Source organism: Scyliorhinus torazame, chromosome 7 (assembly GCF_047496885.1).
Source record: "Scyliorhinus torazame isolate Kashiwa2021f chromosome 7, sScyTor2.1, whole genome shotgun sequence".
NCBI lineage: Eukaryota > Metazoa > Chordata > Chondrichthyes > Carcharhiniformes > Scyliorhinidae > Scyliorhinus > Scyliorhinus torazame.
In genome coordinates, this window is record NC_092713.1 from 250,372,149 (window position 1) to 250,397,951 (window position 25,803).

Here is a 25,803-nt window from a genome sequence, read left to right on the forward strand (position 1 = left end):
CCCCATATCCCCCCTCCCCCCATATCCCCCCTCCCCCATATCCCCCCTCCCCCATATCCCCCATATCCCCCCTCCCCCATATCCCCCATATCCCCCCTCCCCCATATCCCCCCTCCCCATATCCCCCCTCCCCATATCCCCCCATATCCCCCCCCTCCCCCATATCCCCCACATCCCCCCCTCCCCCATATCCCCCGTTCCCCATATCCCCCATATCCCCCCTCCCCCATATCCCCGATATCCCCCTCCCCATATCCCCCATATCCCCCCTCCCCCATATCCCCCCTCCTCCATCCCCATCCCCATCCCCCTCCCCCATATCCCCCCCTCCCCCATATCCCCCCTCCCCCATATCCCCCCTCCCCCATATCCCCCCCTCCCCCCCCATATCCCCCATATCCCCCCTTCCCCCATATCCCCCACTATCCCCCCTCCCCCATATCCCCCCCTCCCCATATGCCCCATATCCCCCATATCCCCCCTCCCCCATATCCCCCATATCCCCAAGTGAATCCAGCCCTAACCTTAACCTCTGCAATGCACGCGCAACCGATGGCGTGCATTCATATACCTGCTTAACACTGTTGCCTTTTACCCCTGCCACCACCGCACCCACCTCCCCCCACAGGAGAAGTGCGCACACAAACAATAGGGAGCATGTGAGGACTGGAGGAGGGCCCGCAGATGAGAGGCCACTGACCGTACACGAGGAAAGGGGCCCTGGAACTGGCTGGCGGACCTGAGGACCGGGAGGTTGCTGATGCAGAGGTCGGGGGCCCACGAGCAAGTGAGCCACCAACAGCCCGTCCCCATATCCCCCCCTCCCCTATATCCCCTCCTCCCCGTATCACCTGATCACTGCCTGATGTCTAACCAGGCATGCTTCATTGTGTATCGCAGGACCAAACGTCCAGGCACCCATCCCCGCAGATGCACACCGCCCGCAGGATGCCCCTCGGAGACCACAGGAGATGGAGAGAGCCGCACACTCCCAGCATGCGACGCCCGCAGGATGCCCCTCGGAGACCACGGGAGACGGAGAGACCCGGACCCTCCAGCATGCGACGCCCGCAGGATGCCCCTCGGAGACCACGGGAGACGGAGAGACCCGCACCCTCCAGCATGCGACGCCCGCAGGATGCCCCTCGCACACCACAGGGAGACGGAGAGACCTGGAGCAACAGGGAGACGACACCCCCGTCACGTGCGGGAGCGACCACCCAGCGATGAGGGGGGCAGACACAGGCCCCCGTCACATCCGAGCCAGGACACCACTACCCAGGACACCACTATCCAGGACACCCCCTACCCGGGACAGCACTACCCGGGGACAGCACTACCCAGGACACCCCTACCCGGTACAGCACTACCCGGGACAGCACTACCCAGGGACACCCCTACCCGGGACAGCACTACCCGAGACAGCACTACCAGGACACCCCTACCCGGGAAGACAAAATACCGGACAGTGACTCAGAGTGGATGGGTGGAGATGAACCCCCACCCCAAAGTGCCATGGAGTCAGAGTGGGACGAAGAGCACGACACAACGCCACTGCTGTCACCAACACCCTCCACCATCGCAGAAACACTCACCACGGTTGGGCACTTTAGTGATGAGGCGTCTGGTACACTCACTGGTGCGCACAACACAGCCGTCCCGGTACAGCAGGTGGAGGTAGGAGCAGCAGAGGACTGGGCGGTCGGAGGGCAGCCCAGGCCAAGCGAACATCTGCCGCCCAGATGGATCCTGGGTTCCTGCAGTTACCACACCCACACATAGATCCGATGCAACCACCGACACGGAGACGAGCGAATAGGGTGACGGGTGGCTTGCGGCGGCTGCGGTCGCAGGTGGAGGAGTCCACCCGCGTCCAGGAGCTGGGAGTGGTCCCGGTCATGCGTGCCACCCAGGCTGACACCGCACGGGTGGCGTCCGCGGTGGAGGCAATGGGTGCGACGGTGTCAGACATGGGGAACGGTTTGCGAGGCCTGGGGCCTTCCGTGCAGGCGGCGTCTGTGGCCCAGGAAATGGCTGCCCTCTCACAGGACGTCATGAGCCAGTGCCAGCGCCAGATGGCAGAGGCGCTCAACGCCATAGCCCAGTCTCAGCAGGCCATGGCCCAGTCTCAGCAGGCCATAGCCCAGTCTCTGCAGGCCATGGCCCAGTCCTCTGCAGGCCATGGCCCAGTCTCAGCAGGCCATGGCCAGTCTCAGCAGGCCATGGCCCAGTCTCAGCAGGCCATCGCTGAGGGCATCGGCGCCAGTGGCCATCTGCGAGCCGGCGTCGCACTGTCACAGACAGGGTTTGACAACCCCCTGGGCTCCATGGCTGCAAACCTGCAGACCCCTGTCGATACCAGCACGGGCCTCCAGGACTGGCAGCGCTAGATGTCGGGGGCGCGTCGGATGGCCAGTCCGTTCGCATCCCCCACCCATGTAGAGGCCTGGGGGCCATCGGGCACCCCGAGGGAGGAGGAGGTGGTGTGGTCCGTCCCGGCTCCCTCTGTAGGGGAGGTCCCGGTACACCGCGACACCTCGGACTCCCCCCCTTCCGTCCCAGGTGCATCGGGTGGGCAACGGGCAGGACAGGCTGGCAGCTCGCCATCCCAGTCGCCCGGGCCGCAGCCTGGCCCATCTAGGCAAGGACGCCCCAGGAAACGGCCGCCAAAGGGATCCAGTGTCCAGAGGGCAGGAATCACAGGAGTCCACCTCCAGTTCTGCTGTACCGTCTGGGGAACCACGTAGACATAGTCAAAGGGCTCGTAAGGCCAAACAATTAGACACTGAGTAAGTTGGCACGGGTGCAGGGCACAGATGAGTTTTAGGGGCTAGGGCACGTGCATGAACTCCTTTGGTTATTTAAGTCAATGTTACACCTACCGAAGCTGCCTTTGTGCTCTGTCCAAAGTGTGCGGGCGTGTCATGTACGTTGAGCGCAAGTGTGTGTGTGACGGGTGGTCTTACCTCAGCCCCAGGTGAGTCTGCCCCCTTCCCCCTGGGCCGCCATCAACATCCCCCGGGCAGAGGACGGGACCGTGCGCTGCAGTGTCACAGCCGCATGCAGGGATGGTCCGGGTGGATGGTGGTACTGTGGCCATGGGTCAGACATAGTCCAACGATGTAGAGCCAGGAGCTCATCGCAGGTCGGGTTGTCATCATCCTCCATGGCCTGCGATAGACACGCGTCCACCCGCAACTGGGTGAGCCCGGCCCGTTGTGCCGCAGGTAGATCGGCAATTGGGGGGGGGTGGGTGGTGTGCATGCGGGTGGGGGTGTGTGGGGTTGGGGAGGTGGGTGAGGGTGCTGGGTGGGTGGATGGGTGGTCGGCTGTTGCCATGGTGTGCGGTCTGTGGTCATACTACCCGATTCCACGCCCATCTAGTCAGTGAAGCGGGCGGCTATCAGTCTGTCCCGTGCCCGCTGGGCCAGCCGGTAACGGTGGACAGCCACCCGCCTGTGTCTACCCCGTCTGCCCTGACCATTGCCCCCATCCCCCTCATCTGGGGAGGACTGCGCCTCTTCCTGCTGCTGCTCCACTCCGCCCTTCTCTGCCTGCGGCACATCGCCCTTCTGCTGGGCTATGTTGTGCAGGACGCAGCACACCACAATGATGCGGTCGACCATATCTGACCGATACTGGAGGGCGCCCCCAGAGAGGTCCAGGCACCTGAAACGCATCTTCAGCACGCCAAAGCACCTCTCGATCACTCCCCTTGTCGCTACATGGGCATCATTGTAGCGGTTCTCCGCCTCATTGCGTGGCCTCCGTATAGGCGTCATCAGCCACGATCGCAATGGGTAGCCCCTGTCGCCCAGCAACCAGCCCCTCAGCCGGGGATGGCGTCCCTCGTACATGCCGGGATGGATGACCGCGACAACACGAATGAGTCGTGTACACTGCCTGGGTGACGGGCGCAGACGTGCAGGATCATCATGCGGTGGTCGCAGACCACCTGTACGTTATTCGAATAGGTCCCCTTCCTATTAGTGAACACGGCCCTGTTATCTGCAGGTGGCCGCACGGCGACGTGCATCCCATCGATCGCGCCCTGGACGATGGGGAACCCGGCAACGGCAGAGAAGCCCACGGCCCGGGCATCTTGGCTGGCCCGGTCCACGGGGAAGCGGATGTAGCGGTGCGCCATGGCATAAAGGGCATCTGTCACTGCCCGGATGCACCGGTGCACCGATGTCTGCGATATGCCGGACAGGTCCCCACTCGGTGCCTGGAATGACCCCGTTGCATAAAAGTTCAGGGCCACCGTAACCTTGACGGACACGGGGAGAGGGTGTCCCCCGCCAGTGCCACGCGGTGACAGGTGTGCCAGCAGGTGGCAGATGTGTGCCACGGTTTCCAGCTCATCCGGAGTCTCCTCCTGCATTCCCGGTCCGTGAGGTCCTGGTATGACTGCCGGGGCCGGTACACACGGGGCGCCCTCGGGTGCCTCCGTTGCCGTGGGGCCGCGACGTCCTCCTCCCCATCCTCGTCCTGTCGGTCAGGTGTCCCTCCAGCCTGGGCGGCTGCCGTCTGCCCCTCTCCGGCAGCCTGCGCCGCCTCTCTGGCACGCTCCTCCTCCTCCTCCTCCTCCTCCTCCTCCTCATCAGGGCAACATAGACATGAGCGGCTGCCACCACGGCGGCCAACATCGCTGGATGGTCTGAAACATGACGGCCTGGTGGGGGGGACGGGAACGACGACATGTCATCATTGCCCAAATCCCCTCCTCCCCCCAGCCAGGTGGCATGGACCGCATGGGTCCAACTGTTGGAGGCTGGCACCTGGCCAGGTGGACCAACACATTTGCCCTCCCATCACCTCCTCGGCACGGACCCCCTCCCCAACCTCCACCCCGGCACGGACCCCCTCCCAACCCCCACCCCAGCACGGACCCCCCCCAACCCCCAACCTCCACCCCAGCACGGACCCCCCCCCCCAACCTCCACCACGGCACGGACCCCCTCCCCAACCTCCACCCCAGCACGGACACCCTCCAACCCCAACCTCCACCCCAGCACGGACCACCCCCCCAACCTCCACCCCAGCACGGACCCCCACCCCAACCTCCACCCCAGCATGGACCCCCCCCGCAACCTCCACCCCAGCACGGACCCCCTCCCAACCCCCTACCTCCACCCCGGCACGGACCCCCCCCCGAACCCCCAACCTCCACCCCGGCACGGACCCCCTCCAACCCCCAACCTCCACCCCAGCACGGACCCCCCCCAACCTCGACCCCGCACGGACCCCCTCCCAACCTCCACCCCAGCACGGACCCCCTCCCCAACCTCCACCCCAGCACGGACCCCCTCCCAACCCCCAACCTCCACCCCAGCACGGACACCCTCCCCAACCTCCACCCCAGCATGGACCCCCCCCCAACCTCCACCCCAGCACGGACCCCCTCCCAACCCCCAACCTCCACCCCGGCACGGACCCCCCCCAACCCCCAACCTCCACCCCGGCACGGACCCCCTCCAACCCCCAACCTCCACCCCGGCACGGACCCCCTCCCCAACCCCCAACCTCCACCCCGGCACGGACCCCCTCCCCAACCTCCACCCCAGCACGGACCCCCCCCAACCCCCAACCTCCACCCCAGCACGGACCCCCCCCCCCAACCTCCACCCCGGGCACGGACCCCCTCCCCAACCTCCACCCCAGCACGGACCCCCTCCCCCAACCTCCACCCCAGCACGGACCCCCCCCAACCTCCACCCCAGCACGGACCCCCTCCCAACCCCCAACCTCCACCCCGGCACGGACCCCCTCCCCAACCCCCAACCTCCACCCCGGCACGGACCCCCTCCCCAACCTCCACCCCAGCACGGACCCCCCCCCCAACCCCCAACCTCCACCCCAGCACGGAACCCCCCCCAACCTCCACCCCGGCACGGACCCCCTCCCCAACCTCCACCCCAGCACGGACCCCCTCCCCAACCTCCACCCCAGCACGGACCCCCCCCAAACCTCCACCCCAGCACGGACCCCCTCCCAACCCCCAACCTCCACCCCGGCACGGACCCCCCCCAACCCCCAACCTCCACCCCGACACGGACCCCCTCCAACCCCCAACCTCCACCCCGGCACGGACCCCCTCCTCAACCCTCAACCTCCACCCCGGCACGGACCCCCTCCTGGCACTCCCCCGGAGCCCAGCCTACTCTAACCACCCCCTCCCCCCGCCGCACACACACACACACAAGCCGAGACACACCTCTCCTCACGCAATCAGTTTGCGGCCACGCCATTTCCTGCCCAGAGCCAACCCCCCAGGCCATCACTCACCTCCTCGCTGGTCGGCGTGAGCCTGGAGCACCGGGTCACGCCGATGAAAAGGAGGTTTGATTCACGTCGACGTGAACGGTCATCACGTCGACGGGACTTCGGCCCATCCGGAAGGGAGAATATCGGCAGGCCGAAAATCGGCTGCCTTGCGCAGACCCGTGACATTCTCCGCGGCAGCGGCGCCATTAACGCCCCGCCGACTTTTCTCCCTTCGGAGACTTCGGCGGGGGCGGGGGCGGGATTCACGGCGGCCAACGGCCATTCTCCGACCCGGCAGGGGGTCGGAGAATGACGCCCCTCATCTTGCAGAATTATGGAGTACCTTCACCAAGGTGGACTGCAGCAGTTCAAGAACTTAGCTCATCAGCACTTTCTTAAGGGCAATTATGGACGGACAGGAAATGATGGCCTTGCCAACAATACTTCCATACCATGATCAAACAATTAACAAAAAGAAAATAATTTGTGGAGCTCTTACCTCTACCTCAGCATGGGGCGCAGGAGCAGATCAATAGTGAAAACTTCCAAATCTCATTACAACTGATTCCTAAAGTAGCAGGATATGATGTCCTCGACAAAACTAGAGAAAAGCTCATTCTTATTTTTACTTGCTTTCTGGCACTAACATTAAGATCTATGATTCCAAATTGCAGCAGTCTAGTGTCTTCAAAGACAGAGAGAGCAGTTCCAGAAATGTCCCAGAGTTGTGAAATATAAACAGGCTGGATCAAACAACCAGTGAAATGATTTCATGAGTGCTAATGAGTGTTAATAAGTGGTGATATAAACAATAGTGGGAGTAACTGAAGATACCAGGAACTCAGAGGAACAGAGGAATCTCGACCATACTCGGAGTACTGTGTAAAATCCTGGGGCGTCATTCACCGACCCCCCGCCGGGTCGGAGAATGGCCGTTGGCCGCCGTGAATCCCGCCCCCGCCCCCGCCGAAGTCTCCGAAGGGAGAAAAGTCGGCGGGGCGTTAACGGCGCCGCTGCCGGCGGAGAATGTCACGGGTCTGCGCAAGGCAGCCGATTTTCGGCCTGCCGATATTCTCCCTTCCGGATGGGCCGAAGTCCCGTCGACGTGATGACCGTTCACGTCGACGTGAATCAAACCTCCTTTTCATCGGCGTGACCCGGTGCTCCAGGCTCACGCCGACCAGCGAGGAGGTGAGTGACGGCCTGGGGGGTTGGCTCTGGGCAGGAAATGGCGTGGCCGCAGACTGATTGCGTGAGGAGAGGTGTGTCTCGGCTTGTGTGTGTGTGTGTGCGGCGTGGGGGGGGGTGGTTAGAGTAGGCTGGGCTCCGGGGGAGTGCCGGGAGGGGGTCCGTGCCGGGGTGGAGGTTGGGGGTTGGGGGGGGTCCGTGCCGGGGTGGAGATTGGGGGTTGGGGGGGGGGTCCGTGCTGGGGTGGAGGTTGGGGAGGGGGTCCGTGCTGGGGTGGAGGTTGGGGGGGGGGTCCGTGCCGGGGTGGAGTTTGGGGGGGGGTCCGTGCTGGGGTGGAGGTGGGTGGTTGGGGGGGGTCCGTGCTGGGGTGGAGGTTGGGGAGGGGGTCCGTGCCGGGGTGGAGGTTGGGGGGGGGTCCGTGCTGGGGTGGAGGTTGGTGGTTGGGGGGGGTCCGTGCTGGGGTGGAGGTTGGGGAGGGGGTCCGTGCCGGGTGGAGGTTGGGGGGGGGTCCGTGCCGGGGTGGAGGTTGGGGGGGGGGGGTCCGTGCTGGGGTGGAGGTTGGGGGTTGGGGGGGGGTCCGTGCCGGGGTGGAGGTTGGGGATTGGGGATGGGGTCCGTGCCGGGGTGGAGGTTGGGGGGGGGGGTCCGTGCTGGGGTGGAGGTTGGTGGTTGGGGGGGGTCCGTGCTGGGGTGGAGGTTGGGAGGGGGTCCGTGCCGGGATGGAGGTTGGGGGGGGGGTCCGTGCCGGGGTGGAGGTTGGGGGGGGGGGTCCGTGCTGGGGTGGAGATTGGGGGTTGGGGGGGGTCCGTGCCGGGGTGGAGGTTGGGGGTTGGGAGGGGGTCCGTGCCGGGGTGGAGGTTGGGGGGGGGTCCGTGCTGGGGTGGAGGTTGGGGGGTTGGGGGGGTCCGTACTAGGGTGGAGGTTGGGGGGGGTGTCCGTGCTGGGGTGGAGGTTGGGGGTTGGGGGGGTCCGTGCTGGGGTGGAGGTTGGGGGAGGGGGTCCGTGCTGGGGTGGAGCTTGGGGGGGGGGGTCCGTGCTGGGGTGGAGGTTGGGGGTTGGGGGGGGTCCGTGCTGGTGTGGAGGTTGGGGAGAAGGTCCGTGCTGGGGTGGAGGTTGGGGAGGGGGTCCGTGCTGGGTGGAGGTTGGGGGGGGGTCCGTGCCGGGGTGGAGGTTGGGGGTTGGGGAGGGGGTCCGTGCCGAGGAGGGTGATGGGAGGGCAAATGAGTTGGTCCACCTGGCCAGGTGCCAGCCTCCAACAGTTGGACCCATGCGGTCCATGCCACCTGGCTGGGGGGAGGAGGGGATATGGGCAATGATGACATGTCGTCGTTCCCCTCCCCCCCACCAGGCCGTCATGTTTTCAGCACATCCAGCGAAGTTGGCCGCCGTGGCGGCAGCCGCTCATGTCTATGTTGCCCTGGATGAGGAGGAGGAGGAGGAGGAGGAGGAGGAGGAGCGTGCCAGAGAGGGACTGCCGCAGAGGGGCAGGCGGCAGCCGCCCAGGCTGGAGGGACACCTGACCGACAGGACGAGGAGGGGGAGGAGGTCGTCGCGGCCCCACGGCAACGGAGGCACCCGAGGGCGCCCCGTGTGTACCGGCCCCGGCAGTCATACCAGGACCTCACGGACCGGGAATGCAGGAGGAGACTCCGGATGAGCCGGGAAACCGTGGCACACATCTGCCACCTGCTGGCACACCTGTCACCGCGTGGCACTGGCGGGGGACACCCTCTCCCCGTGTCCGTCAAGGTTACGGTGGCCCTGAACGTTTATGCAACGGGGTCATTCCAGGCACCGAGTGGGGACCTGTCCGGCATATCGCAGACATCGGTGCCCGGTGCACCCGGGCAGTGACAGATGCGCTTTATGCCATGGCGCACCGCTACATCCGCTTCCCCGTGGACCAGGCCAGCCAAGGTGCCCGGACCGTGGGCTTCTCTGCCGTTGCCGGGTTCCCCATGGTCCAGGGCGCGATTGATGGGATGCACGTCGCCGTGCGGCCACCTGCAGATAACAGGGTCGTGTTCACTAATAGGAAGGGGACCTATTCGATGAACGTACAGGTGGTCTGCGACCACCGCATGATGATCCTGCACGTCTGCGCCCGTCACCCAGGCAGTGTACACGACTCATTCGTGTTGTCGCGGTCATCCATCCCCGGCATGTACGAGGGACGCCATCCGCGGCTGAGGGGCTGGTTGCTGGGCGACAGGGGCTACCCATTGCGATCGTGGCTGATGACGCCTATACGGAGGCCACGCAATGAGGCGGAGAACCGCTACAATGATGCCCATGTAGCGACAAGGGGAGTGATCGAGAGGTGCTTTGGCGTGCTGAAGATGCGTTTCAGGTGCCTGGACCTCTCTGGGGGCGCCCTCCAGTATCGGTCAGATAGGGTCGGCCGCATCATTGTGGTGTGCTGCGTCCTGCACAACATAGCCCAGCAGAGGGGCGATGTGCCGCAGGCAGAGGAGGGCGGAGTGGAGGAGCAGCAGGAAGAGGCGCAGTCCTCCCCAGTTGAGGGGGATGGGGGCAATGGTCAGGGCAGACGGGGTAGACACAGGCGGGTGGCTGTCCACCGTTACCGGCTGGCCCAGCGGGCACGGGACAGACTGATAGCCGCCCGCTTCACTGACTAGATGGGCGTGGGAATCGGGTAGTATGGCCACAGACCGCACCACCATGGCAACAGCAGACCACCCACACCCCCCACCCATCCACCCACCCAGCACCCTCACCCCCCTCCCCAACCCCACACACCTCACCCGCATGCACACCACCCCCCCCCCCAATTGCCGATCCACCTGCGGCACAACGGACCGGGCTCACCCAGTTGCGGGTGGACGCGTGTCTATCGCAGGCCATGGAGGATGATGACAATCCCGCCCTGCGATGAGCTCCTGGCTCTACATCGTTGGACTATGTCTGACCCATGGCCACAGTACCACCATCCACCCGGACCATCCCTGCATGCGGCTGTGACACTGCAGCGCACGGTCCCGTCCTCTGCCCGGGGGATGTTGATGGCGGCCCAGGGGGAAGGGGGCAGACTCACCTGGGGCTGAGGTAAGACCACCCGTCACACACACACTTGCGCTCAACGTACATGACACACCCGCACACTTTGGACAGAGCACAAAGGCAGCTTCGGTAGGTGTAACATTGACTTTAATAACCAAAGGAGTTCATGCACGTGCCCTAGCCCCTAAAACTCATCTGTGCCCTGCACCCGTGCCAACTTACTCAGTGTCTAATTGTTTGGCCTTACGGGCCCTTTGACTACGTCTACGTGGTTCCCCAGACGGTACAGCAGAACTGGAGGTGGATTCCTGTGATTCCTGCCCTCTGACACTGGATCCCTTTGGCGGCCGTTTCCTGGGGCGTCCTTGCCTAGATGGGCCAGGCTGCGGCCCGGGCGACTGGGATGGCGAGCTGCCAGCCTGTCCTGCCCGTTGCCCACCCGATGTACCTGGGACGGAAGGGGGGGAGTCCGAGGTGTCGCGGTGTACCGGGACCTCCCCTACAGAGGGAGCCGGGACGGACCACACCACCTCCTCCTCCCTCGGGGTGCCCGATGGCCCCCAGGCCTCTACATGGGTGGGGGATGCGAACGGACTGGCCATCCGACGCGCCCCCGACATCTGGCGCTGCCAGTCCTGGAGGCCCGTGCTGGTATCGACAGGGGTCTGCAGGTTTGCAGCCATGGAGCCCAGGGGGTTGTCAAACCCTGTCTGTGACAGTGCGACGCCGGCTCGCACATGGCCACTGGCGCCGATGCCCTCAGCGATGGCCTGCTGAGACTGGGCCATGGCCTGCTGAGACTGGGCCATGGCCTGCTGAGACTGGGCCATGGCCTGCAGAGACTGGGCCATGGCCTGCAGAGACTGGGCCATGGCCTGCAGAGACTGGGCTATGGCCTGCTGAGACTGGGCCATGGCCTGCTGAGACTGGGCTATGGCGTTCAGCGCCTCTGCCATCTGGCGCTGGCACTGGCTCATGGCCTCCTGTGAGAGGGCAGCCATTTCCTGACCCACAGACGCCGCCTGCACGGAAGGCCCCAGGCCTCGCAAACCGTTCCCCATGTCTGACACCGTCGCACCCATTGCCTCCACCGCGGACGCCACCCGTGCGGTGTCAGCCTGGGTGGCACGCATGACCGGGACCACTCCCAGCTCCTGGACGCGGGTGGACTCCTCCACCTGTGACCGCAGCCGCCGCAAGCCACCCGTCACCCTATTCGCTCGTCTCCGTGTCGGTGGTTGCATCGGATCTATGTGTGGGTGTGGTAACTGCAGGAACCCGGGATCCATCTGGGCGGCAGATGTTCGCTTGGCCTGGGCTGCCCTCCGACCGCCCAGTCCCTCTGCTGCTCCTACCTCCACCTGCTGTACCGGGACGGCTGTGTTGTGCGCACCAGTGAGTGTACCAGACGCCTCATCACTAAAGTGCCCAACCGTGGTGAGTGTTTCTGCGATGGTGGAGGGTGTTGGTGACAGCAGTGGCGTTGTGTCGTGCTCTTCGTCCCACTCTGACTCCATGGCACTTTGGGGTGGGGGTTCGTCTCCACCCATCCACTCTGAGTCACTGTCCGGTATTTCGTCTTCCCGGGTAGGGGTGTCCTGGGTAGTGCTGTCCCGGGTAGTGCTGTCCCGGGTAGTGCTGTCCCGGGTAGGGGTGTCCTGGGTAGTGCTGTCACGGGTAGTGGTGTCCCGGGTAGGGGAGTCCTGGATAGTGGTGTCCTGGGTAGTGGTGTCCTGGCTCGGATGTGACGGGGGCCTGTGGCTGCCCCCCTCATCGCTGGGTGGTCGCTCCCGCATGTGACGGGGGTGTCGTCTCCCTGTTGCTCCAGGTCTCTCCGTCTCCCGTGGTGTGCGAGGGGCATCCTGCGGGCGTCGCATGCTGGAGGGTCCGGGTCTCTCCGTCTCCCGTGGTGTGCGAGGGGCATCCTGCGGGCGTCGCATGCTGGAGGGTCCGGGTCTCTCCGTCTCCCGTGGTCTCCGAGGGGCATCCTGCGGGCGTCGCATGCTGGAGGGTGCGGGTCTCTCCGTCTCCTGTGGTCTCCGAGGGGCATCCTGCGGGCGGTGTGCATCTGCGGGGATGGGTGCCTGGACGTTTGGTCCTGCGATACACAATGAAGCATGCATGGTTAGACATCAGGCAGTGATCAGGTGATACGGGGGAGGGGGATATAGGGGAGGGGGGATATGGGGACGGGCTGTTGGTGGCTCACTTGCTCGTGGGCCCCCGACCTCTGCATCAGCAACCTCCCGGTCCTCAGGTCCGCCAGCCAGTTCCAGGGCCCTTTCCTCGTGTACGGTCAGTGGCCTCTCATCAGCGGGCCCTCCTCCAGTCCTCACATGCTCCCTATTGTTGTGTGCGCGCTTCTCCTGTGGGGGGGGGGGGGGGTGGTGGCAGGGGTAAAAGGCAACAGTGTTAGGCAGGTATATGAATGCACGCCATCGGTTGCGCGTGCATTGCAGAGGTTAAGGTTAGGGCTGGATTCACTTGGGGATATGGGGGAGGGGGGATATGGGGGAGGGGGGATATGGGGGATATGGGGGAGGGGGGATATGGGGGATATGGGGGAGGGGGGATATGGGGAGGGGGGATATGGGGGAGGGGGGATATGGGGGAGGGGGGATATGGGGAGGGGGGGATATGGGGAGGGGGGATATGGGGGGGGATATGGGGGATATGGGGGAGGGGGGATATGGGGGAGGGGGGTTATGGGGGATATGGGGAGGGGGGATGTGGGGGATAGGGGGAGGGGGGATATGGGGGATATGGGGGATATGGGGAAGGGGGGATATGGGGGTTATGGGGGAGGGGGGATATGGGGGAGGGGGGATATGGGGGATATGGGGGAGGGGCGATATGGGGGATATGGGGGAGGGGGGATATGGGGAGGGGGGATATGGGGAGGCTCACCCTGCCTGCTCTGACGAGGTCGTTCACCTTCTTGTGGCACTGGGTGCCTGTCCGTGGTGTCAGGGCCACAGCGGTGACGGCCTCTGTCACTTCCCTCCACAGACGCCGGCTGTGGCGTGGGGCAACTCAGCGGCCGTGCCCGGGATACAGGGCGTCCCTCCTCTGCTCCACCGCGTCCAGGAGCGCCTCCACATCGCGTGACTCGAACCTCGGGGCTGAGCGACGGCCAGCCATCCAGTCGGGTGTTGCGGTCGGGTGTTCCGGTCGGGTGGGGGGGAGCTGCGCGGCCTTATGAGCCGTCACGCCGTGCAGCGCGTATGACGCTGCACGGCGTGAACCACTGCGCAAGCGCGGATCCCGTTACGTCGCTGCTAGCCCATTTCGGGCCGGAGACTATCGTCCCATTTTTATGACGTGACGCAAGTGGGATTTGCGCCGTTTTTTGCGCCGATAACGGAGAATTTCGCCCAAGGTCTCCATTTCGGCAAAGAAGGTAGCGAGACTGGAAGATGCTAATTTTCGTTCTGCACTTGAACGGAGAGGTTATTACTATCAGGAAAGACGGAATAGGCTGGGTACTTTTTTCTAGATGCAGAAGGTCAAGGGGTGACTTAATGGAGGGCTTTAAAATTATGAAAGGATTTGATAGAGGAGAGAGGTAAGACGTTGCATGAGAAATTGAATTTATTTTAAAAAAAATGTATTTTATTACAAACATGTATCAAAACTAGTTACAGCGAATAAACACCCTGGGAAACATACTTCCCAACAATCAACTATCCAGTCTGTACAGATTTTTACCCTTTTTCACCCCCTGCCCCGAGACGAACAGCCCCTCAAACATGGTCACAAACGTCTCCCACCTTTCCTCAAACCCCCTCGAAGAGCCCCTTAACTCATACTTTATCTTCTCTAATCGCAGGAAGTCGTACAGGTGACCCAACCAAGCCACTACTCCCGGTGGCGATACCAACCGCCACTCCAGCAAAATTCGCCACCGTGCAATCAGAGAGGCGAAGGCCAAGACATTGGCCTTCCTCCTCTCCATGCGCTCCGGCTTCTCTGAAACCCCAAATATTGCCACCAAAGGGTCCGGGTCCACCTCCTCCTCCACTATCCTGGCTAAGACCGCGAACACTCCCGCCCAGAATCTTCCCAGTTTTTCGCTACCCCAAAACATGTGTGCAAGATTCGCTGGCCCCCGCTTACACCTCTCACACTCATCTGCTACCCCCTGAAAGAACCCACTCATTCTCACCCGAGTCATATGCACCCTGTGCACCACCTTAAACTGTATCAGGCTCATCCTTGCATAAGAGGAGGTCCCGTTTACCCTACGCAGTGCCTCACTCCATACTCCCCAATTGATCTCCCCTCTCAACTACACTTCCCATTTCTCCTTGATCACCTACCTGCTCCCCCCAGTCACTTGTATGTATCCCCAATTCTTCCCACCAAATCCACATCCAGAAGCAGCAGTCGCTCCAGCAGGGTGTATCCCGGCAACTTAGGGAACCCACTCCAGACCTTTCACGCAAAGTCCCTAACCTGCAGATACCTGAACTCACTCCCCCTCAGCAGCTCTACCCTCTCCCTTAGCTCATCCAGACTGGCAAACCCTTCCTCCAAATACAGATGCCTCACCTTGACCAGCCCCACTTCCCTCCACCTCTTGTATACACTATCCATCCCCCCCGGCTCAAACCCATGATTCTTGCACAGCAGCGTTAGCACCGACATCCCTTCCACCCGAAAATGCCTCATCAACTGATTCCATGGGCAGGAGGCTCCAATAATGGGACTATGTCCCCACGCAGGCGTGAAAAGCGGCGCCAACCACTCTGGCATCAACGGCCCCCAACAATGGGGAATGCTCCCCTTCCTAGGGGGCTAGGTTGGCCCCGGAGTGGTCCCCACAGCTCCAGCCAGCACAGAACGGTCACACGAGTTCGCGCATGCACACTATGGCCGGTTTATTACCGTGCATGCATGGGGGTCCCTTTCTCCGTGCCGGCCCCCGGGCAATATGGCGGAGCCCTAGAGTGGCCCGGCGCAGAGTAAAATAGGCCCCCATGGAATCAGTCGGCCCGCCGATCGGTAGGCCGCGATCGCGGGCCAGACCACCGCGGGGACTCCCCCGGGGTCGGATCCCCCCTCCAGGACGGCCATCGCAGACTCACCTTCCGGACCTGAGTAACCCACGCCGGCAGGAATCGGCCAAACTCGTCGGCCACTCGGTCCATCGGTGCCCGGAGAATCGCCGGGGGGGGGGGGGGGCGCTGTCAGCGGCCCCCGACTGGCGCGGTGGGAATCCCGCGGGCCCCCAAGAATCGGCGCCGGAGAATGGGCAAGCTGGCGGCGGGGCGCGGTCGGAGAATCCCGGCCCATATACTCACTGTGGACTGCACCACTGGGCTCCTTGAATACCTACTCGGAGCCATTGGCAATGCTGCCGTCAACTTAGCCGTCAAACTGGACCCCTTACAAGATTCCTCCTCCATCCTAACCCACTCTACCGCTTCTACCCACCACCGCTGCACCTTATCTACATTCGCCGCCCAATAATAATGAAGCATGTTCAGCAACGCCAACCCCCCCTGCTGCCTCTGCCACTGTAGCAGGGTCCTCCCCACCCTCAGCACCTTCCCCACCCATACAAAGTCAGAAATGATCGTGTCCACCTTCCGAAAAAAGACCTTTGGTATAAAGATTGGGAGTGCTTGAAAGATAAACAAGAACCTCGGCAGAATATTCATTTTCACCACTTGGACCCTCCCCGCCAATGTTAAGTGCAGTGTATCCCATCTCTTAAGATCCTCCCTAGCCTCCTCCACCAGCTTCGTTACGTTCCACTTATGGAGCCCTGTCCATTCCTTCGCTACCTGAAACCCCAAATACCTAAACCTATCCCTCGCTACCGTAAATGGCACCCTCCCTAAATTAGCCCGCTGTGCCAACTCATTCACCATGAATACCTCGCTTTTCCCGACATTCAGCTTGTACCTTGAGAACCCTCGAAACCTCCCCAGCTGGCCCATAATCCTTCCCAAACTCTCCAACAGATCTGAAACATACAGAAAGAGGTTATCGGCATAGAGCGACACCCGATGCTCCCTCTGTCCCCTCATAATCCCTCGCTACTCTGCTGATGCCCTGAGAACCATCGCCAATGGCTCTATGGCCAGCGCAAACAGCAGCGTTGAGAGCGGGTACCCCTCCCTCGAATCCCTGTGTAAGTCAAAGCTTTGTGAGCTCATATCATTCGTCCTCACCCTCGCCCTTTGTGCCACATACAGCAACCGTACCCATGCCACAAATCTCGGCCCAAACTCAAACCTTGCCAAAACCTCGAACAAGTACCACCCTCCACCCGATCAAATGCCTTCCCCGTGTCCATGGACACCACCACCATCGGTACCAGAGCCCCCGATGAATTCATCACCACATTCAACAGCTGTCTTAGATTACTCGTGAGCTGCCTGCCCTTCACGAAGCCTGTTTGATCTTTTGCCACCCACCCTGGGGACACACTACTCCATCCTCCCCGCCAACAACTTAGCCAATACTTTCACATCCGTGTTCAATAGTGATATGGGCTTATACGAACCACATTCCAACGGGGCCTCCCCCTTTTTCGGGATTAGTGTAATTACTGCCTGCGCCATCGTCTCCGGCAACTCCCCCCTTCTCCAGTGCTTCATTAAACGCCCCCAACAGATCTGGAGCCAGGACGGCCGCAAATTCCTTATAAAATTCCGCCGGGTATCCATCCGGCCCAGGGGCCTTCCCCGACGTCATATCCCTGATATTATCCAGCACCTCCCTCCGCCCCAGGGGCTAGAAATTGAACTTATTAGTAAACACTTGTTGATACCACAAATGGCATCCAAACTCCAGCAATGCTGCGTGCATACTTGCAGATCGAACCATGCCAGACACTATATTGTTTTAGGCCTAAATGCTCCGTGAACATCAGCTGGAGGTCTGCAGAGTCAGTAGATCATACAATGCTGAATTGGTGGCACTGATGCCATTTTGGAGCTCAAAACTTCAGCAAATGCCCTCTGTTAACCTGTAGCAGGAGAAAGGGCATCTTCAACACAGCTATTTCAAGGGATCATCAGCTACTCACAGGTTAGGTTGATTTCTTCAAGCTGCTGCTATGATTTTGCACATGTTTGGTGCTTTATATAATTATATAATAGTGGTGGTGGCAGGGCCGGTGCTAAAGGACTATTTTACTAACTTCAAGATTTCTGCAGAGATCAGTTTCTTGAAGTCATTGGTGCACTAATAGGAATTCGTGGAATCCAGCTTGACTTGCAGAAGGGACCAAAGTTAGAGAGAGCAGGACAAACTGGGGGAAGAGGGAGAAGGGGGTCTCAGCACGTGGCCATATCCACCCAGGAATTTCAGGGAGAAATGTTCTTATCTGAACCTTATCAAGATACGTAGGGCGGAATCTTACCAGAAAGTGACAGACTCAGACTGAAAACAGGCACGTAACTCTCCAGTTGCGCAGACCGGTTTTCTCTCCAGACCTTGAGTTTCTTTGAAGAAAAAAAAAGTGGGCAGTGTTTACGGCGTCACTCTGGCAGGACAGGGCCTGATCGAGCTGGACTCCGCTCAGTAGAGATCAGGGCATCATCTTTAAAGGGCGCTCTGATCAACAATGAAACCTAAAAGGCCCCAGCCCCCACCATGGAGGTATCGGGGGCTCGGGCTCCCCCCCCCCCCCCTCCCACACCCCCACCCCTCCGCTGGAGAAATCAGGGGCTCTCACCCACCCCACCACCATGGAAGTATCACTGGCATCCTCCCCAGCATAGAACCTGCTCCCTCCATGACTGCAAGTTGCCCTCTCACAGCTCAATCTCCCCTCCCCCCATCACACATTAATGAACACCACTCACCCCCTCCCATGGGGCTCCCACCAGGGCCCAACGTGGCAGTGTCAACCTGTGCCGGGGGCAGTGCCAACCTAAAATCATACAATCCCCACAGTGCAGAAGGAGGCCATTCGGCCTATCGAGTAGGCACCGACCCTCTGAACAAGCACTCCACCTAGGCATGTGCCCCTCCCCCCAAGGGCTATACTTACCTTGGCGCTGATGGAGGGATACCCTCAACTGTTTCTCATTTTGCCACACCTGTTGTAAATCTCACTGACATGACACCACACCAGTGAGATATGAATATATAGTGAGTGGGGAAACCCGTTAATAATATTTAAATGTATTGAAATCCATTTAAATGAGGTTCCAATGCTTTTGTGGGCATGAGTCTCACGATGTCGCCGGTGTGTGGCAGGGAAAATCGGGAAACGTGACCTCTCTGGTGAGAATCGCGTTTCCTGAATCTCTCCGGATTTTCCGCTCGCACCGCCGTTCTCTCTGACGACAATCGGGGGCTGAAAATTGCCGGCAATGTGTAAGACACCTGTATGTCACCAAGGATGTCCTCTCTGAAATCTGCCACCTGCTGGAACCACAGTTGCAAACTCAGATCAACATGAGGATCGCATTACCAATGGCTGTGATGGTGACTGTGATAATGAACTGTAATGTGTGTGCCTCCTTCCGGAGTGAATATTAGGAACGACAAATGTCAGAAAACACTGATGGGAGTAGCTTCTAGACTCTGTAAGAGTAGTTATACAGTTAGGCAGGGCATTTAGAATGCTTGAATGCATCTCCATTACCCTGGTTTTCTCTGAACTGCAATGTTTATAAACACTCTTGTTATGATGGACAGCCCCTCACCACATCAAAGGCAGCTTAGAGAAAAAGAGGAAGAAAAATACTGAGCTGCTTTTGATGTGATGAGGGGCTGTTCATCGTAGCAAGTGTTTATAAACATTGTTGTTAACATCAAAGCAGAGTAATGGAGATGCATTCAAGCATGAAGGGAAAGATCAATGAACAATTTACCAAGCAGCTGTCTCTGGAGTAATAGAGCTGTCAATCACTGGCTAATGCAATACATTGGTATGTGAACTTTAATGGAAGATCTGCATTTCAAAGGCTATCAAGGATTTTCAAGCTCTTTGAAGTGTACTGGGCTGTGAGGAAGCCCCTGACACTTGTAATAGCTGCTGCTTTGAACATTTCTGTCAGAGGCAGAAAATGTTAGGAAAGGGTAAATGAAAATGCAGTGATTTTTCAACCTACTGTCTGGACAGCTCTTCAGCTATCAGGCAGGGATTTCTGTTGTGGAGGTCTGATGGGGGGGTCTTTTTCAGGGGTCTGATTGGGGTCTCTTTTGGGGTCTGATGGAGGTCTCCTTTGGGGGTCTGATGGGGGCCTTTTTTGGGGATATGGTGAGGTACTCTGTTGGAGATCTGATGGGGGCCTGATAGAGGGTCTTTGTTGGGAACCTGATGGAGGGGTCTGAGGGGGTCTCTGTTGGAGGGTCTGATGGGGAGCTAGCGGGGGTCTGATGGGGTGTCGCTGGGAGGGTCGGGTCACCCTCATATGTAAATGCTATGGGGGGGGTGGGGTTGACTCCTAATTCCTGTGGTGGTGGGGAGGAAGATGTCCCAACTTATCAATAGGGGGGGTTGCAGTATTTCAATTGTGTGGGGGAGGAGGGCAGCCACCGACCTCAGTATCGAGCCACTCGTTGAAAATGGTGATCCAATACCAGGATTCTGATGGAATCACACAAACTCCCCACCATGCACAAATTTTGAATGGCAAGGGAGAGGGAATCACTCCTGGACACCATTCCTAGCGCCAGCGCAGACCAGGAGCGATTCTATTCCAGCGGGAGAACTCAATCTTCTGAACGGAGAATTCAGCTCAATGTTTGTGGGAGACTTTAATCTTTATATAGACAGAACTAATCAAGTTGGCAAAAGCGGCCTCGAAGATGAGTTTGTGGAATGTTTTTGTGACAGTTTTCTGAAACAATATGCTGTAGAACCAACTAAGGAACACTCCCCCAGGCCTTCCCCACCGACTAAGGATAAAACTACTTTAGGTCTAATATTTTGTTGTGACGTACATTTTGTTAGCACTAATTTAATAGTAAAGGAGCTTCTGGGAAAAACTGTTCACAATATAATTAAAATCCATGGCCTAAATGTTTGGATGGCGAATAACTGCAAGTGTCCCTCAGCCATTTCACACTCGAATGAGCATTAAGCGTCTGCAGGCAGGATCTCCGCTCCTCACTGAAGAGAAAGTCCTGCCTGAGAGAGCTGCCAGTCAATCTGATTGTCCGGCAGACATCCAGTCCCTGCAATGACAAGAGATGCAGTGGACTGAGAATAATTGCTTGATGATGCCGGAGGCTAGGTCCAGCCACTGGAGTTAAGACACGTTCAAGGGTCCCAGGGCGGGGATGCTGGGGAAGGCCTGGGGGAGTGTGAAGGGCATGATCAGGGTTGGAGGAGAGGCCTGGGTGGAGGCCACTGGACTTTAAGGGAGATGGGGTGACCAACTTCAGAAGCGGATTTCTGATGGAGGCACACCACCCTTCCCGCCTGAGATCAAAGTCCGTTGACATTCAGACTTCCCCTAGGCAAAGCCAGTCCTCCCACCAGCCTAAAAACAGAGGCTGGGTGGGAAATGGCCCTTAAATTGCCAATAATTGGCCACTTCAGGGTCCCAGTTGGAGCAAGACCAATTGAGGCCTTGCCTGTCCCAGCATAAAAATCACTGTTTGGTTGGGATGCACACTTTTCTACGACGCCATCCCCACCCCCTAAAAGCCTCCCCCCCCAAAAGGCCGCTGGCGAGGCAGCGTGAAATTCTGGCTGGCCCATGTTAAATTTCAAAGCAATTGACTACAATCATAAACAAGAAACTTACATTTAAACAAAGCGTTTTATATAGATATACTTCTGTGAATTACTGAGGTAGTTAAGAATAGTATCAGAGTAAAAGAAGAGGCATATAATGTTGAAAAGAACAGTAGTAAGCCTGGAGATTCGGAGTGCTTTAAAAGCAGTACATGGCTACCAAACTGTTGCGAATAAGAAAAAGAATAGAACATGGAAGTAAACCAGCCAGAAACATAAAAAACGATTCTAGGACCATTTACAAGTCCATAACAAGGAGGAGCGTAGCTAAAAATAACGTTGGTCTCTTAGAGGCAAAGACAAGAGAAATTACCATGGGGAGTGAGGAAATGGCAGGAACAGAGAACAAATATTTTGTGTTTATCTTTATAGTCGAAGACACAAATTGCAAAACAAATAATAATAATAATTAGGTAACCAAAGGAAAAATTAGAATGAAGAAATTGAGGTAATTAGTGTCAGCAAAGAAAAGTTATTTTCAAAATTTAAGGGACTAAAATCTGACAAGTCCCCGGGACCTGATGACCTACATCAGGCTTTGTCCAGCATATGACCCGCGGGCTGGATTCCATGTGGACCCCTGAGCCATTGTTCAAAATGCTATTCAGACAGGTTGAACATTGGATGTGATTCTGTGATTGGGCAACATTTGCTAGATAATCCTCAGTGTACCAAACGTTATGCTGACACCAATTTAAGATTGTCAGTTGGGCTCACAGTGTGGTGCATTTGCATGTACTGGAAGCTACATATATTAACGCACAGGACCCTGCTGTTTATAGACAGAAAGAACATGTACACATGTTTCACCTGTTTCAGCGAACAAAAGAAGTGATCAGCCATTTTCTGGTTCATTCCAGAGGACAAAGCCTGAACCAATCAGAGACAAGCTGCCTGGTTTAAATTTTCAAACAATGCTTGGCAGTTAACTGTGAGTGCATTTTCTGTTGCAAAGCCTCTACCAATCAAACTCCACTTGCTAACTAATCAGCACTCTCTTCTCATACAGTATAAGTTGTTTTTCCCCTGACATTGGCCATTCTTGTGATTGGCCTGATAAGGGCAAGACAAAAAGCTTTGGCAAAATGTATTTTTTCATCAACACTCAAATTGGCAATTTATTGCTTTGACATTGCTTTACTTTTGCTCAGCAAGTTGCTTCTCTTCTTCATACTCAACTTATTTTTGAAATTCATGTATCTGGGATGGCCACTTCCCGATTACAAAATGGACACTTTGCAAAGATTGCAGGGAAATGGACAATACTGAGAAAACAAGCAGGTTCAGGTTTGTCTGTTGATTGGAGCCGCAGCTCCCAGATAAGACCAAAATTGCAAACCCATTAGCACCCCCGGGCCATCTCCGGGGACAAAAGAATAACATTTGAGCAAACGATACTAAGGCAGACACACCGGCACCAGAGGAGACCAGAACAAAGCAGGCCAACGGCCAGCTAGGACACGCCCAGCCATCAGGGCACCCACCCCTTATTGGAGGAAATCGATAGGAACGATTGAGAAACGGCCCAATTAATTGGGGCCAAGTTCAAGGCCCGCCCAAAAGCGCGCGGAGCCCCTTTTGGGTATAAGAAGGATCCCCCAAGAGAGAATCGTTCTCTTGGCTCCGGCTCTCACCGAGGAGAGACCTGCCCAACAGCTGCACCAGAACAAGTAAGTCCAAGGTCAACACACGCTATCAGACAGACGACCTTAGCTGTTATCCCGTACCAGTTCCACCCCAGCAGCCTCAGAACCGAACAACGGCCATTGTTCCTCTGACTGAGTGGGCGCCCGAAGCTAAGTATAGGCTTTAGCAGTAGGGATAGTTTAGTCTGTAGTGTTTGTGCATGAGTATATTTAACGGTGTATGTAAATAAACAAGCATTTGACTTTGAACTAACTAACTGGTGTATCGAGTCTTTGATCAGTATTCAGTTTGAACCTTGTGGCGGTATCGAAAGGTACCTGGCGACTCGAGAGCAAAACATAATTAGAAATAAGGAAGGCGACCATATTGACTGCCATATTCAGAGCCAAATAAAGAGAAACACAATTAGCAACATTTACTGGCGGGACTCGACCTAGAAGTGGCCTAGTCACTCCGAGAGAAACCAAATTTGAATTGGAATCCAATTGGAAACAGAAAAACCACAAGTGTGAGAACGATACTGACCAAACCGCCGAGATTCGGAAGTGTGTTAATGCATGCGTACTAACAGGGATATAAGGTAAACCTGAGAGATTTTGTTGCGTAAAACTGTCGGGAGTTTTGTAGGCCGGAAATTAGCGTACGCCGTACCCGTGTTTACATCAGCACTTTATCACCCCCTGTTCCAAATTCAGTAGAGAACCCAGATAGAGAAAATGGCAATGAAGGCAATGGAACGCCTTATGAACCCCCAAGAATTTGAGGTCGCAGCGACCAGTAGAGTAGGACAGTGTCCCGTATGGGAAGAGGAAATCAGAAAGTACCTCAAAGAGAAAGGATGGCCCCTTTGGAGCGAATTCTGCGCGAATGACGAAACAGGTCCCGGGAGTATAAGACATACTTGGTGGGAGAACCTGTCAGAGATCCACAAGAAGAGATTGGGAAAGCTCACAAGCCGATGGCAATCGTGTCCTGCGTGGCACAGAGGAGGTCATTCGGACACTCTGTAGAGAGATTGAGGAGAGAGACAGAAATAGTGAGGGGGATGTGAGCGAGTTTGAGAAGGAGAATAAAGATTTGAGAGAACAGTTAGCAGCAAGGGACAGAGAGGTGGATGATGCCAAGAGGGCACACCAGTCTTGTCTCACCCATTTGAGTAGTTTTCAGACCCAGTATGATAAGGCCTACCAGGACACGCAACGCGCGATCTTGGGAAGACAAGAAACCGAGCAACAGGCAGAAACAGTGCAATGATTTAAAAGCAGCCGGACGAGCACTCCACACTTCCACGACAGAACAAAGGCAGAGCTCCGTAGATCACGCAAAGTGCCAGAAGCAAATTGCAGAATTGCAATCTCTGCTTTCTGTCCAGAATGGGTTTCAAAGTACGTTTGGACCCCAATTAGACCAAGAAAACGGCCCCGATTGGCAGGAGTTAAATGAAACTGCCCACAGATATGTACATGGGACATGTACGCAAGAAAAACACCAAAAGAGAAAAGCACCCCAACCCCCGACTGAACAGGCAGAACACACCCCCATGAACTCTGTGACCACACACCGCAGGGCCGCAGCAGAAGGAAACGCAGATTTCCTGTATACAACCCCGTTAACCGTGACCCAATTATGGGACGCATGTGGAAAAATTACACCGTTCCTTCCCACATCAGACCCCCACCAGTTTTTCGCTAGAGTTAAACAGCAGGCTACCATGTATGGCCTGGACGAAAAGGAGCAAGTGAAGCTCACAGTTTTAAGCCTCAACCCTTCAGTTGTGGCAGCCCTTCCCGACCCACAGAATGGAGGAGGAGGCACACTCTAAGAGATGCACACAGCGATCCCAGATGCGATCGGCTATAACAGAGTAGACCCTGTAGAAAGCCTAAACAAGTATAGGTAAAAGAAAACAGAGCACCCCACAGCATTTGCTGGATGCTTGTGGATACATTTCACAGTGGTATTCGGAGAGCTAGCCCACAGATAATATGGCCAAATGGACTCAAATCCTAGTCTCTCATGCGACAGAGGCAGGACAGAGAGCTTGCACAAATTACGGCCCCTCAGATGAGGCCCACAATGAGAAATGGGTTTTGAAGAGATTGTCCCGCTCTTGGGAACAATCCGTCCAACGCAAAACCGCATTTGCAAAACCCGAGGAAGAGCAGGCAGACATGAATCCAGTTAAAGCGCACCAGAACCCCGCAGGAACAGCCCACAACAGCCTAAATCGCAGGAATGTTACAACTGTGGACAATTAGGACACATTGCACGAGAGTGCAACGCGCCTCAAAAGCAGCAGAGAAACCAACAGACAGGCACCCTAAATAAGAATAGGGCAAAGCCAATTCATAGCGTTAGCGCCCGATCAGAGAACATAGACATGCACGGCACCGACTGACGGTGTTCGGGCTCCCCAACGTGGGTCTGCGACATCCTTTGGGACACGTCCGATAGACCGGTAGTAGCAGGCAAAGTCCGGGGACACCCCGTAGAATTTCTTTGGGACACAGGAGGGTCCCACACCACACTCAATTCCTCCACGATGTTTCAGCGAGACACGTGGCCCACAACAGACACCATCACGCTCAGCTGCTTTATAGGTCATTTACAACAGGGACACATCACAGCCCATGTAGCGATACAAATAGGGAACATTACGACTAAACACCCCGCAGTTTTGGTCGATCTGTCCCAGACAGCTGAACACGTCCTAAGAATCGATTTTATGAGCTCCCACAACCTTTCTTTTGATCCAGTTAATAAATGTGTATGGAGAATGGCAAAGGCAGCACGAGCCCCCGCCCTGCTCACAGTTGGAGACTATGAAAACAGAATTAGCTCAGTAGGAGGCTTCTGGTTCGGCCCTCGAGCCATTAGTCAGGACAAACAGGTTAGGGATATCCTGCAGCAACACAAAGCAGCATTTGCACAGCAACAAGCAGGACTGTGGCAAAATAGCTGGCTTGGTA